A 14,442-nucleotide genomic window follows, 5' to 3' on the forward strand; every position below is an offset into this window, starting at 1 on the left:
GTCTGTAATCTCTCCTGTGTGGTTTAGTGTAGGGGATCTGTCAGCTCGCCTGTGTGGTGTAGTATATTGGATTTGTCAGTTCTCCTTTGTGGTGTACTATAGAGGATCTGTTAGCTCTCCTGTGTTGTGTAGTATAGAGGAGCTCTCAGCTCTCCTGTGTGGTGTAGTATAGAGGATCTGTCAGCTCTCCTGTTGGGTGTAGCACAGAGGATCTAACAGTTTTTCTTTGTGGTGTAGTATAGAGGAGCTGTCAGTTCTCCTGTGTGGAGTAGTATAGAGGGTCTGTCAGCTCTCCTGTATGATATAGTATAGAGGATCTGTCCGCTATCCTGTGTAGTATAGAGGATCTGTCAGCTCTCCTGTGTAGTGTAGTATAGAGGAGCTGTTAGCTCTCCTGTATGGTGTGGTGTTGTATAGAGGAGCTGTCAGCTCTCTTGTGTGGTGTAGTATAGAGGATCTGTCAGTTCTCCTTTGTGGTGTAGTATAGAAGAGCTGTCAGCTAACCTGTGTGGTGTAGTATAGAGGATCTGTCAGCTCTCCTGTGTGGTGTAGTATAAAGGATCTGTCAGCTCTCCTGTGTGGTGTAGTATAGAGGAGCTGTCAGCTCTCCTGTGTGGTGTAGTATAGAGGATCTGTCAGTTCTCCTGTGTGGTGTAGTATAGAGGACATGTCAGCTCTCCTGTGTGGTGTAGTATAAATGATCTGTCAGCTCTCCTGTGTGGTGTAATATAGAGTATCTGTCAGTTCTCATGTGGGTTGTAGTATAGAGTATCTGTCAGCTCTCCTGTGTGGTGTAGTATAGAGGAGCTGTCAGCTTTCCTGTGTGGTGTAGTATAGATGATCTGTCAGCTCTCCTGTGTGCTGTATAATAGAGGAGATGTCAGCCCTCCTGTGTGGTGTAGTATAGAGGATCTATCAGCTCTCCTGCGTGGTGTAGTATAGAGGATCTGTCAGTTCTCCTGTGTGGTGTAGTATAGACGAGCTGTCAGTTGTATGTTGTGTAGTACAGAGGAGCTGTCAGCTCTCCTTTGTGGTGTAGTATAGAGGAGCTGTCAGTTCTCCTATGTGGTGCAGTATAGAGGATCTGTCAGCTCTGCTGTGTGGTGTAGTATAGAGGATCTGTCAGCTCTCTGGTGTGGTGTAGTGTAGTGCAAAGGATCTGTCAGCTCTCCTGTGTGGTGTAGTGTAGAGGATCTGTCCGCTATCCTGTGTGGTGTAGTATAGAGGATCTGTCAGCTCGTCTATGTGGTGTAGTATAGAGGATCTGTCAGCTCTTCTGTGTAGTTTAGTATAGAGGATCTGTCAGTTCTCCTTTGTGGTGTAGTATAGTTGAGCTGTCAGTTCTCCTGTGTGGTGTAGTATAGAGGATCTGTCAGCTCTCCGTTGTGGTATAGTATAGAGGATCGGTCAGTTCTCCTGTGTGGTGTAGTATAGAGGAGCTGTCAGCTCTCCTGTGTGTTGTAGTACAGAGGATCTGTCAGGTCTCCTGTGTGGTGTAGTGTAGAGGATCTGTCAGCTCTCCTGTGTGGTGTAGTACAGAGGGTCTGTAAGCTCTCCTGTGTGGTTTAGTATAGAGGATCTGTCAGCTCTCGTGTGGTGTAGTATAGAGGATTTGTCAGTTCTCCTTTGTGGTGTAGTATAGAGGAGCTGTTAGCTCTCCTGTGTTGTGTAGTATAGAGGAGCTTTCAGCTCTCCTGTGTGGTGTAGTACAGAGGATCTCACAGTTTTCCTTTGTGGTGTAGTATAGAGGAGCTGTCAGTTCTCCTGTGTGGAGTAGTACAGAGGGTCTGTCAGCTCTCCTGTGTGGTGTAGTATAGAGGGTCTGTCAGATCTCCTGTATGATGTAGTATAGAGGATCTGTCCGCTATCCTGTGTGGTGTAGTATAGAGGATCTGTCAGCTCTCCTGAGTGGTGCAGTATAGAGGATTTGTCAACTCTTCTGTGTGGTGTAGTATAGAGGATCTGTCAGTTCTCCTATGTTGTGTAGTATAAGGGAGCTCTCAGCTCTCCTGTGTAGTTTAGTATAGAGGATCCGTCAGCCCTCCTGTGGGCTGTAGTATAGAGGAGCGGTCAGCTCTCCTGTGTGGTGTAGTATAGAGGATCTGTCAGCTCTCCTGTGTAGTTTAGTATAGAGGATCTGTCAGCTCTTCTGTGGTGTAGTATAAAGGATCTGTCAGCTCTCCTGTGTGGTGTAGTATAGCGGAGCTCTTAGCTCTCCTGTGTGGTGTAGTATAGAGGAGCTGTCAGCTCTCCTGTGTGTTGTAGTACAGAGGATCTGTCAGGTCTCCTGTGTGGTGTAGTGTAGAGGATCTGTCAGCTCTCCTGAGTGGTGTAGTATAGAGGAGATGTCAGCTCTCCTGTATGGTGTAGTATAGAGGATTTGTCAACTCTTCTGTGTGGTGTAGTATAGAGGATCTGTCAGTTCTCCTATGTGGTGTCGTAAAGGGGAGCTCTCAGCTCTCCTGTGTAGTGTAGCATAGAGGATCCGTCAGCCCTCCTGTTGGGTGTAGTATAGAGGAGCGGTCAGCTCTCCTGTGTGGTGTAGTATAGAGGAGCTGTTAGCTCTCCTGTATGGTGTGGTGTTGTATAGAGGAGCTGTCAGTTCTTTGTGGTGTAGTATAGAAGAGCTGTCAGCTAACCTGTGTGGTGTAGTATAGAGGATCTGTCAGCTCTCCTGTGTGGTGTAGTATAGAGAAGCTGTTAGCTCTCCTGTGTGGTGTGGCATAGAGGAGCTGTCAGCTCTCCTGTGTGGTGTAGTATAGAGGAGCTGTCAGCTCTCCTGTGTGGTGTAGAATAGAGGATCTGTCAGCTCTCCGGTGTGGTATAGAGGATCTGTCAGCTCTCCTGTGTGGTGTAGTATAGAGGAGCTGTCAGCTCTCCTGTGTGGTGTAGAATAGAGGATATGTCAGCTCTCCTGTGTGGTGTATTATAGAGTAGCTGTCAGTTCTCCTGTGTGGTGTAGTATAGAGGATCTGTCAGCTCTCCTGTGTGGTGTAGTATAGAAGAGCTGTCAGCTCTCCCGTGTGGTGTAGTATAGAGGAGCTGTCAGCTCTCCTGTGTGGTGTAGTATAGAGGAGCTGTCAGCTCTCCTGTGTGGTGTAGTATAGAGGAGCTGTCAGTTCTCCTTTGTGGTGTAGTATAGAGGATCTGTAAGTTCTCCTGTGTGGTGTATAGAGGATCTGTCAGCTCTCCTGTGTGGTGTAGTATAGAGGATCTGTCAGCTCTCCTGTGTGGTGTAGTATAGAGGATCTGTCAGCTCTCCTGTGTGGTGTAGTATAGAGGATCTGTCAGCTCTCCTGTGTGGTGTGGTACTGAGGATCTGTCAGCTCTCCTGTGTGGTGTAGTATAGAGAATCTGTCAGCTCTCCTGTGTGGTGTAGTATAGAGGATCTGTCAGCTCTCCTGTGTGGTGTAGTATAGCGGATCTGTCAGCTCTCCTGTGTGGTGTAGTATAGAGGATCTGTCAGCTCTCCTGTGTGGTGTAGTATAGAGGATCTGTCAGCTCTCCTGTGTGGTGTGGTACTGAGGATCTGTCAGCTCTCCTGTGTGGTGTAGTATAGAGGAGCTGCTTGCTCTCTTGATACGTCTATTTTACTACATTTATATTTCGGGAACACCTTTCTTAGTTCTCTTCATTGCTGTTCTTCTGTTATTCCTCCTGGAAATGTCTGACTAAATTAACAACTGTTTGTTACTACTCCCCTTGTTGATGGGAATTGTCCTAACACACTCTGTCCAGTTAGTATCTAGACTGGGTACAAATGTAACCATCAGTCAGCCGTGAGAAGAATTGTGCTAGTCAGTCTTGTAATATAAACAAGAATGTTGCCATTCTCTAAGGCTATGTTCACACGGAGTATTTTGGGGGAGGAATATCTGCCTCAAAGTTCCAAACGGAATTTTGAGGCAGATATTCCTCCCCCAAAATACTCCGTGTGAACAGCAATTATCGCGCCGTTTTTTCGCCCGCGGCCATTGAGCGCCGCGGGCATAAAACAGCGAGATATACGCTTTCTCCTGCCTCCCATTGAAGTCAATGGGAGGTCGGAGGCGGAAGCGCCCGAAGATAGGGCATGTCGCTTCTTTTTCCCGCGAGGCAGTTTTACTGCTCGCGGGAAAAAGACGCCGACGCCTCCCATTGAAATCAATGGGAGGCGTTCTCGGGCCGTTTCTGCCGAGTTTTGCGACGCGGTTTCCGCGTCAAAAAACTCGGCAAAAGACCCCGTGTGAACATAGCCTAACAGGGAGCAGAGAGTTGGAAAAAGTTGATGAATTGAAACATAAAGTATTTTAGAAAACAAAAGGTTAGGGGATTATATTATTTCATGGGAATTTATATGAAATAATATTTGCTGATTCAGGCGTCCTGGGTATTGTTTCTATGTTTTTAGTAATTTAACTTTTAATGTGTTTTGCCCCTAAAATGCCTCAGCTAAGCAAAAAGAGGAGGATTAGGATAGATCAGACTGGGATTAAATAAGATTAGAGGGAATCCTTTAAACACAGATCAGGTGACTGGAAGAATCCCAATGGCCGAGGAGACTTTGCCAGGAAAGCTCAAAATTCTGAAGACTCGTTAGATCTTGGAAAATAGGATTAAATCCTGGAAGTCGAGGATTTCCCTCCAAATACAAAAGGACAGATGGGCTTCATTAAAGGCCAGTAAAATGTAACGTAATTAATACGTCTTCAAAGTTCCAACACGGAAAAGTTAATTAGTCAAATTTCGGACCGGACCATCAGATGTTCTGATAATTATATAAAAGGGTTGAGAATGTTTCGTATAAAAAAACTTAAAATAAAATGTTCCCTTGAAATTTTTGCTAGCACTTGTGAAATTTCAAATAACCATTATTCTGTGATAAAATTTTCGCATAACCCTTTTTAACACTATCCACAATTCCCCATAACAATAACAACCACAGTGCCCATATAACGGTGTAAGCCACAGCGCCGCTTTAACAGTGACAGTCATAGTGTGCACATAATACTGACTGCCATCGTGCCCACATAACAGTGACAGTCAGTGTCCAACAATAAAAGTTACAGCCCAAGTGCCCCCATAACAGTGACATTAATACTGTCCCCATAGTATTTACAGCCACAGTGTCAACAATAATTGTTGCAGCCACAGTAGTTCAAGAACAGTGACAGTACCAGAGCCTCCAAAACAATGACAGCCCCACCGATCCCATAAAAGTGACAGTGACAGTGCCCCATAACAGTGACAGCAAAAGTGTCCCCTTAACAGTCAAATCCACAGTGCCCCATAACAGCAACATCCAAAGTGTCCACAATAGCAGTGACAGCCACAGCACCCCCATACCAGTGAAAGTCAAACACACTATAAAAGCAGCACCCACTTTGTCCTCAATAAAAGTGACAGCCACAGCACCCTAAAATAAAAAGACAGCCCAAATGCACCGTTACAGTTATTGTGTCCCCATAGCGATGACAGCCACAGTGGAGTGCCTACAAGTGACAGCCACAATGCCTTCATCATAACAGTGACAGCCAAAGTGCTTCCATAAAATTGACAGTCACAGTATCCCCATAAAAGTGACATCTTCAGTGCTCCCATAACAGAGACACAGTTCTTACATAACTGCAAAACCCGCAGTGTCCCCAATAAAAATAACAGCAAAAGGACCCTAACATTTTAAAGTCACAGTTCCTCATAACAGTAACACTCACAGTGCCTACAGTGCTCCATAACAGTCACAGTTTTTGCAATAAAGTGACAGTCACAGAGCCCCATAACAATTACAACTACAATTTCTCATACCAAAGGTAGCTGCAAAGCCCCCTTAAAGAGGCTCTGTCACCAGATTTTGCAACCCCTATCTGCTATTGCATGTGATAGGCGCTGCAATGTAGATTACAGTAACGTTTTTATTTTTAAAAAACGAGCATTTTTGGCCAAGTTATGACCATTTTTGTATTTATGCAAATGAGGCTTGCAAAAGTCCAAGTGGGTGTGTTTAAAAGTAAAAGTACAAGTGGGCGTGTATTATGTGCGTACATCGGGGCGTTTTTACTTCTTTTACTAGCTGGGCGTTCTGAGGAGAAGTATCATCCACTTCTCTTCACAACGCCCAGCTTCTGGCAGTGCAGACACAGCCGTGTTCTCGAGAGATCACGCTGTGACGTCACTTCCTGCCCCAGGTCCTGCATCGTGTCGGCCACATCGGCACCAGAGGCTACAGTTGATTCTGCAGCAGCATCAGCGTTTGCAGGTAAGTAGCTACATCGACTTACCTGCAAACGCCGATGCTGCTGCAGAATCATCTGTAGCCTCTGGTGTCGATGTGTCCTCGCTCGTCTGACACGATGCAGGACCTGTGAGTGACGTCACAGCGTGATCTCTCGAGAACACGGCTGTGTGTCTGCACTGTCAGAGGCTGGGCGTTCTGAAGAGAAGTGGATGATGCTTCTCGTCAGAACGCACAGCTAGTAAAAGAAGTACAAACGCCTAGTACTTTTACTTTAAACACGCCCCGATGTGTACACACAATACACGCCCCGATGTACGCACATAATACACGCCCAGTTGTACTTTTACTTTTCAACACGCCCAGTTGTACTTTTGCAAGCCTCATTTGCATAAATACAAAAATGGTCATAACTTGGCCAAAAATGCTCGTTTTTTAAAAATAAAAACGTTCCTGTAATCTACATTGCAGCGCCGATCTGCTGCAATCGCAGATAGGGGCTGCAAAATCTGGTGACAGAGCCTCTTTAAGAGTGGCCTATAATAGCCATGATTTCCACAATAACAACAGCCACAGTGCCCCCATAACATTTGGCCAGTACAGACAATACCATATCCCCTGTGAGCAGCACATGTGCGGTGTAGATGCTTAATATTATTATTATTACTACTATTATTATTATTATTATTATTATTATTATTATTACTATTACTATTATTACTATTATCATCATTATTATTATTATTATTATTATTATTATTATTATTATTATTATTATTATTACTATTACTATTATCATCATTATTATTATTATTATTATTATTATGATACTTATTATTTATGTTTATATTTAACCCTTTAGTGTTGTTCACCCGCATTCAGCATATGTGAAGCTTTCCTTTATGTTCTCCCGTCTGGTCTCCCTCTCGTCCCCCAGCACATTGCACAATAGATGAAGTCACGCCGTTCAGGAAGAAAAACATTAGTAATTCTATGTCACTGCCGATGAGTCAGGAGAAATCTCAGACATGTTCAGACAGAACTCCTTACTCCAAGGCCGAGCTCTGGTCTACTCTACCGGAAGGTTCATTACTAGTCCTATAATATTAGTAATGGCTGCAATTATAGATGGGAACGTACTGGATAAATTGTAACTCCGCATCCTGTGTGTGGCTTCTGTGTTCATTTCAAATCATTGCATTAATAGATCTGGCATGGAATTGAAAGAGTTAATGGTGACATCATGGCTTCATGACTAGAAAGTAAATTCTCAATAATGCTGGGTAATTACTTGTGAATGGGAAAGTCTGGAATTCCTGTCACGGTAATCAAAGAACGAGTGTCATAAGTGTCACTCCACCCAAAGTACTGTAAGGCAAAGACCACCTCTATGAGAAGACCATCACTATGAGAAGAGCACCACTTTGAGAAGACCACCTCCATGACAAGACCACCACTATGAGAAGACCACCACTAGGAGAAGATCAATTATATGAGAAGACCACCTCTATGAGAAGACCATCACTATGAGAAGACCACCTCTATGAAAAGACCACCACAATGAGAAGACCACCACTTTGAGACTGCCACCTCAATGAGAAGACCACCACTAGGAGAAGATCATCTCTATGAGAAGACCATCACCATGAGAAGACCATCTCTATGAGAGGACCACCATTATGAGAAGACCAACACTAGTAGAAGATCAATTATATAAGAAGATCACCTCTATAAGAAGACAAGCACTATGAGAACACCACCACAATGAGAAGACCACCTCCTTAGAAAACCACCTATATGAGAAGACCACAACTATGAGAAGGCCACCTCTTTGAGAAGACAACCACTAGGAGAAGATCAATTATATGAGAAGACCACCTCTATAAGAAGACCATCACTATGAGAAGACCAACTCTATGAAAAGACCACCACAATGTGAAGACCACCACTTTGAGACTGCCACCTCAATGAGAAGACCACCACTATTAGAAGACCATCTTTATGAGAAGACCACCATTATGAGAAGACCACCACTAAGAGAAGATCACTTATATAAGATCACCTCTATAAGAAGACAAGCACTATGAGAAGACCACCACAATGAGAAGACCACCACAATGAGAAGACCACTTCTTTAGAAAACCACCTATATGAGAAGACCACAACGATGAGAAGCCCACCTCTTTGAGAAGACCACCACTATGAGAAGACCAGACCACCTCTATAAGAAGACCAACACTATGAGAAGACCACCACTAGGAGAAGATCAATTATATGAGATCACCTTTATGAGAAGACCATCACTATAAAAAGATCATCTCTATGAGAAAACTACCACTATGAGAAGACCACCACTAGGACAAGATCAATTATATGAGACCACCTCTATAAGAAGATAACCACTATGAGAAGACCACTTCTTTGAGAAGACCACCACTATGAGAAGATCACCTCTGTAAGCAGACCATGACTATAAGAAGACCACCATTATGAGGGCACCACCACTATTAGTACAACACAACTATGAGAAGACCACCACTATGAGAAGAGCCCCTCTATGCGAAGACTACCTCTATGAGTAGACCACCACAATGAGAAGATCACCTCTTGAGAAGACCACCTCTCTGAGAAGATCACAACTATGAGAAGATCAGGTCTTTGAAAAGACCACCACTATGAGAAGACCACCTCTTTGAGAAGACCACCACTATGAGAAAGGTACCTCTATGAGAAGACTACTTCTATGAGAAGACCCCCATAATGAGAGTACCACCTATATGAGAAGACCACCACTATGAGACTACTACCTCTATGAGAAGACCACCTATATGAGAACACCACCACTATGAGACTACTACCTCTATGAGAAGACCACCTATATGAGAACACCACCACTATGAGACTACTACCTCTATGAGAAGAGCACCTATATGAGATGACCATCACTATGAGACTACTACCTCTATGAGATCACCACCACAATGAGAACACCACTGCTAATGTAGACCACTTTTTCTGTGATGGATTTTCAATTCTTTTATATCAGGGGTGCATAACCTTTTCTGTTCTGAGGGCCCGACAGGTTGTACTACTCCCAAGGGTCAACATAAAACGTAAGGGGTTTTCCCACCTGAGACATCTATGGCACATCTTGCTTCCCTGTTTGGCGCTTCAAAGATTAGGAGACAATGTGAATTAACAGGCGTGCGGCTATATTGCGTTTTATGGGTGTTACGAAGCAGCTGAGCATTTCACAATGCCCATAAACTAGCATTGAGAGGGTTGCACGCAGGTGAAGCCACCTCCGTCTCTGGCTATGCCATACATGCCTGAGATGGAAACACCCCTTTTGATATCTATGGGTGCAGCTGCCTTTTGACTGCCGTGTCTTACTAAATCCATCAGGGTTTCATCATCACGTGTATGGTTCACATCTAATAATTTTGGACCAAAAAAGTTGCCACTTTAACAAACCTTCCAATATTTGCATCCCTAAGAGTGGTGATGGGCAAGATAAAACATGAACCTGCAAAGAGGGCATTTTGCCTGTTCTACGGTGAAGAGCACAGAGATGAGCCTGGTGGTCTAATATCAAAATGTTAAGTATACCGATCCACTATTGAACCACCAGTGCTCTATAGAAATAACTATTCGCTAATTAAAGGGGGAAGGGATTAGACTGAGAACGACAATCCTTGTCAATCATTGTTCTATATCGTAAATCACTGGCCTCAGTGGTGATGTGATGTTCTTGCTAGCATCATGACTGAGGCCAGTGATTGACTGCAGAGGTCACGTGCAAGAACGGGGCACCATTGCTGAAGGTAAGTCAACAGAGACCGGTCAGGACCACCAGAGCGATGGTGCTGGAGCTGCGGGGGGGGAAGGGGGATAAAGAGGTGAGTATAGGTTATATATTTTAATTATACACATCCTGCTATTTGCAAATTTTTTTTTTTTTTGGGAGTTTCGAAATCCCTTTAACTCTAATCAGATAGACACAGAAGTAGTAGACCATTTATGCCTAGATAACAAGAAAGGATGCCGCAATCAATACATTCAAAGTATACTGGGAATTGGAATGAAAAAGGAGATGTAGATAAGGTTTTGGGATTGTCCATGGTTTTTCTAGACATGAAATCCAGACAATTAAAGTGGCACAGGAAAAGTATTAGCACTCTTGCACTTTGGACTACCAAGAATACCTAGGACAACAAGGAATACAAACACACAGATCTTGACTGAATCAAGGAAAACCTCCAACCTGAAGACCAAATGACCAGACTAAAGCTTCATCGTATCCTAAACATATTAGGAGAAGTATCTGGGTGTACTTGTAGATCATAAGCCATATAACAGCACAATGTCAATCAGCTGCATATCAAGCCAGCAGAATATTGTTGGGTATTAAAAGAGGTATGGACTTGCAGGACAGGGATATAATATCACCACTAAAAAGCATTAGTGCAGCCTCATATGAAATATGCAGTTCAGTTCTGGGCACCAGTTCATAGAAAAGGTAAAAAAAAAAAAGCGACTAATGAGGGACATAAAAGATCATATTTATGACGAACAATTCAAAGAATTTAATTTATTTTGTTTTGAGAAGAGACGTCTAAGGGGGCATGATAAATCTAAGTTTTGGCACATACCAAATATAAAGTGAGTAGCTGTTCCATGTAAAAACCCCTCAAAAGACAAGGGGACACTCCTTCCGTCTAGAGAAAAAAAGGTCCAATCTCCAGAGGCGACCAGATAAAGATGTGGACTAGTCACCTTGGGAGCTGGCCACATAATAGATGGCTTCAAGAATAGATGAGAGGCTTTCAAAAAAATGTATAGAGTTCTTGTTTGAGTGTTGATCCAATCCGATCACCACTTGGGATCAGGAAGGAAATGTTTGACCTTTTCGGGCAGATTGGCTCATGCCTCATGTCTTGTTTATTTTGCCTTCTACTGGATCAATAGGCGTAAACAAAGATCGAAAATGTACCCATATCCCTTCCCTAAATCCACATCTTCTCTATTTCCCAGGTTGAACACATGGACATAGGTCGTTTTTACTATGTAACTATGAGAAGACCCAGCTAAGAAGAAACGACTATTATGCTACGAAAAGTAAAAAAATAAAATAAAAACAAGAAGATAATCTTCTAAAATCTTGTCAATTGAGCAAAGAGAAGTCTGAAGACCCAAACAGAAGACAGGACATTCGAGAGGAACACTGCTCACGTGGTCAGGTCACAATGTTTCAAAACCAACTTGATGGGCACAACGACCCCATAGCTTGTCATAGGTGTACAATACAATTCAAGATTCAGAATTTTTCAATAGAACTTCTGAAGAAAGTGACATTGCATGATGGCTCTTGGTGGATAGTCATTGTCAAGATCTCCTCTAAGACAATTATATCGTGTAAGGAGTGGAGTTTATTTAAAGAAAAAGTTACATTATGCAAAAACTTCAGGTAATTTCCTCCAACTGCTTTGAATGTTCTTGTTTCCCATTATAGTGTACGCCTTGTTGTCTTTCTTGCTTCCACAGTTGGATATCTGGTAACATCTCAGTTGTCTCATGAAACATCCCGGGTGATTACATTCTTTTCAACTTCCTTCTCTACTTGGTTCTTTACCACGGATAAATTATAACATTTTTGGTTGCAAATCCCCAACAGTATCACCATGGGTATTGTAATGCAGGAGTTTTCGCACCTTGGGATATCCCATAAATGTCTGATAAATACAGGTTTTACCTTTTGGACTCCCACCTATCAGGAGAACAGTGATCCCTTAACTCCCATTCCACGAGGAGGCTGAATAGAGAAGTAAAACTAGAGCTCCGACCGAAATCAGCACCAAATTTTGGTACTGAAGACAACATATCAAATTGTCTGATTTAGAAAACCCATTTCCAGAAGTTCTGAGTAAATAGAGGGGGGTCCTCGAGCATCTCTCACTCTGGAGGACCTGTCTTGTCCTGCATTACACAGACAAACTCATTGATTTTAATAGGCACTGTGTAATGATTCATTTCCCCTGTGGTGGCGCTGCAGGGAAATGAAACACTTTTCTGCCAGGTTCCCCACAGATCACATCTCATCACTGGGGCTCCGAGCAGGGGGACACTTTGTGATTAGTTTTTTGTCAAGGGAGCCTTTTAACAAGTAGGGGTTATCTAAAGAGATGCGCCTTGCGCCACCATGGGTTTTCGTGGTCATTGCACCGGTATCTTTCACAAAGAAGTCCAGCCACATACAGGTGTGAGCATGCAGCGTACACGTCACACAACACAGAATAACAAGAGTGCGATATAGTACGGTCCCAGATCACAAGGTGGTCAACACAGTCCCAGACAAAGTCCTAGTTAGAAAGGGGTAACGTCTCTTTAAGGCCGGGTTTACAAGTAGCGTAAATACTGCAGAATTTCTGCAACGGATTTAGTTTTTGGAGAATTCGCAGCATAATCCAGGAGCAGCAGAGTGGATGAGATTTGAACAAACAGTAAATGATAAGCGGAAAAAAAGCTCAGAAATTGACCTGCGGTGCAGCTTTTCGATCCGCAGCATGTCAAGTGTTTTTGCGTAATCGGTGATTTTTTTTGTTGCGGGTTTTCCACATTGGGAGAGGTAAAACCCACAACAAATAGCAGATGTTGCGATTTTTGCGGTGGAAGAGCTGCGATTCCGCCGTAAAAATCCCAACTAAAAAAATATTTTTTTACCCAGAATTCTGTGCTTCTTTGTCCAGCAGTCACATGGGATGAAACGTCATCCCAGGGCTGCAGAACGTCAGGATGTCAGGATGTTGGAGGGAAGCGTCGCCATGGTAAGTTCAGCCGTTTTTGTTTGTTTTTCTCATTGCAGAATTTGGTGCGTTTTTTTTGGCCGGAACTCCCTACGGGCATCAGGGTGGATACGCTGTGTGCTTTTACCTTTAGGATTGCTAATTTTTATTTGCAACGGTAGTCAAACAAGAATTATTATGGTAACAATAACAATAACTAGAATACAGTGTAACGCTTGAATTACTCACTACCACTTGTCTCTACTTCTCAAGAACTCTTGTGACTTGACTCACCAGTCCTCAGGACAGCCATTCCCCAGTAAGGCTGGTTCACACAGTGCTTCAAGTTCACGTTTAATGTATATGCCAGGACAGCTCCTGGCGTATATAATAAATGTATTAATAGACCCCCATTTCCCGATAGAGGCCAAAAGAGTTTCCATTCCTTTTGTTTTTGCTGAACAGAATAGTGTAGTCAGCTGTTCTATTCTATCCAGAGGCATCCAGTAAAAAAATGTATACGATGTGGTTTACTGTTTTTTAACATCGAAACCTATGGGGGACTTGGAGTACCTCTGTCGACATCTCTGAACCACTTTGCATGTATCCCGCCGCTACACTTTACATCCCGCCATCAGTCTCATGGTGGCAAAATTCAGGGCCTAACTGCATACGCAGCAGGTACAGGCTCCCACAGCACCTCACGCGGCCCAGCCACATTCTCCCTCTTTAGGCGCTAAACTCCCCCTTATCGCTACTCTCAGCCACTGGCCCCTCTTGACTAGCGTTCTGGCGTAAAGCACAGACAGGGCTCACCCCTATGTTAGCGTCGGGCTCTGGGTGTCCTATACTGACGCCCGGCACCTCCACCTGCTGTGATGGCAGGATCTGGCGGCACAGCCGCATACAACAGCCTACCAGTCCTCCAACAACAATGGCCAACAATGTGCACAGTGAACATGTCATTACATACAGGGCACAGTATAAGACATTGCAACACAAAAATAACACACAATTAAAGGTATAAACAATTATACGTAAGGGGAGAAAACATACGATTTACCCCCTTTATATGCCGATATTGTTGGGCCGGGCTGACTTTTCTCTCTTGTGTCAATTTTACTTTGGTCCTGGTTCTGCTGCCTGAGGACCGTTCCTATTCAACTGCCAACCAATCACAGGGTTGGGACCTTGAGATATTTTTGGCCCAAACTCCAAACCTCCGTGTCAGGGTTAGGGGTCATATCCCAGGAATTCATTAGGTTCTGTTTCTCATTTTCACCTGAATTAAAGGGGTTGTCACATAAAGATAACCCTTTATAAAAAAAAGAAAAAAAAAGGACAATGATGCGATTAGTTGATCGCCATGGGTGTGGCATCTTTACCTCCTTCAGGCGATCAGCTGCTACCACCGGGGGAAGCCGCGGCCAGCCCCACATTGTAGCGTTA

At 43.6% G+C, this 14,442-nt stretch overlaps 1 protein-coding gene across 2 annotated transcripts in view; it reads left to right on the top strand.

Annotated features, from left to right (window-relative positions):
* Window positions 1-14,442, top strand: part of TSKU (tsukushi, small leucine rich proteoglycan) — a 128,472-nt gene that overhangs the window by 11,269 nt on the left and 102,761 nt on the right. Inside the window, exon 1 of one of the 2 annotated variants that reach the window (XM_075851353.1) lies at window positions 11,246-11,678. The exons of the other annotated variant lie outside the window; for it this stretch is intronic. The gene's annotated coding sequence lies outside the window, so the exon portion shown is untranslated. Of the gene's footprint in view, window positions 1-11,245; window positions 11,679-14,442 lie in introns of those variants that run through there. 2 annotated transcript variants of the gene reach the window in all.

The sequence above is a fragment of the Rhinoderma darwinii genome, chromosome 2 (genome assembly GCF_050947455.1).
Source record: "Rhinoderma darwinii isolate aRhiDar2 chromosome 2, aRhiDar2.hap1, whole genome shotgun sequence".
Classification (NCBI taxonomy): Eukaryota; Metazoa; Chordata; class Amphibia; order Anura; family Rhinodermatidae; genus Rhinoderma; species Rhinoderma darwinii.